General features: G+C 35.0%; 1 long non-coding RNA gene across 1 annotated transcript; it reads left to right on the top strand.

The window, feature by feature from the left end:
- On the top strand, nt 1–506 carry LOC125010716. Its single transcript, XR_007113094.1, has 3 exons — nt 1–147; nt 235–294; nt 451–506. It is a non-coding gene; the product is annotated as an uncharacterized LOC125010716 (long non-coding RNA).
- The last annotated feature ends 406 nt before the right edge of the window (nt 507–912 follow it).

The raw sequence follows: 912 nt of genomic DNA, 5'->3' as shown, positions 1-912 counted from the left end.
TGGATGTCCTCTTGTTAGTGAGTAACTCAGTGTGTCCTCTACCTTTCTCTACTTACCCTTCCAAAGCTCACGGAAAAAAAAGAAGTCAAAAAAGAAGAAGAAAAAGGAAAAAAAGAAGAAAAAGAAGATGAAAAGCAAAAACAACAGGTTAGAAAACACAATTAAGAAGATTTAAAAAGAAATAATAAAAAAATAATACATATGAAGACACATGGTCTCTCTCCTGTCTTTCAGGCTAGTTTGACTCAGGCCTTCGTTGACGCTGGAATTCCACGTGATGACTTTGAAGTTGTTGTGAGTGTTATATATATATATAACACATATAATCTCTTCACTACACCTTTCTTCAAATCTATGGTTTTGTTGATTGTAACATGTTTTCTTGCCTTCACTGGCAAATATTCATTATTAAATTAAAACATTTTTCTCTTTACACTTCTTCCCTTTAAGGTCGTCACTTTTGACTATGGGATGAAAGACAAGGGCCCTCTTGTTGACACATATTTTCACAGAAAAGGAGGACCTTGACAAAGATACCAATCAACCCAAACCCAAGTCTGAAAACTACAACAATGACAATGAAAAATGAATCTCTGTCTATGTTTGAGTTGTATTTCTTGTAAAATATTTGGCTACTCTTCATTTACTAACTTATGTTCTGTTCTTCTTGTCCAGGTGCGCAGCTTTCTTCCAGCGCGCTTTTTTGAGAAATCATTCGGGTTTACTGGAAGAACACTGATAAGACAAAATTCAACACTGCCACACGATTGTTTCGTGAATGGGGCGAGAAAACAGATTTGAAGAACTGAGGAAGATTTATATCTGGTATGTGAACTATAATATAGAAACTGGTTGTTGTCAGGCCAAATGTTCTACTGAATAACATGACAAGCTTCAGTTCATTATAATCAA

The sequence above is a fragment of the Mugil cephalus genome, chromosome 1 (assembly GCF_022458985.1).
Source record: "Mugil cephalus isolate CIBA_MC_2020 chromosome 1, CIBA_Mcephalus_1.1, whole genome shotgun sequence".
NCBI classification, from domain to species: domain Eukaryota; kingdom Metazoa; phylum Chordata; class Actinopteri; order Mugiliformes; family Mugilidae; genus Mugil; species Mugil cephalus.
The sequence above is the reverse complement of the archived record's forward strand: the minus strand, read 5'-3'. Positions and strand labels throughout refer to the sequence as shown.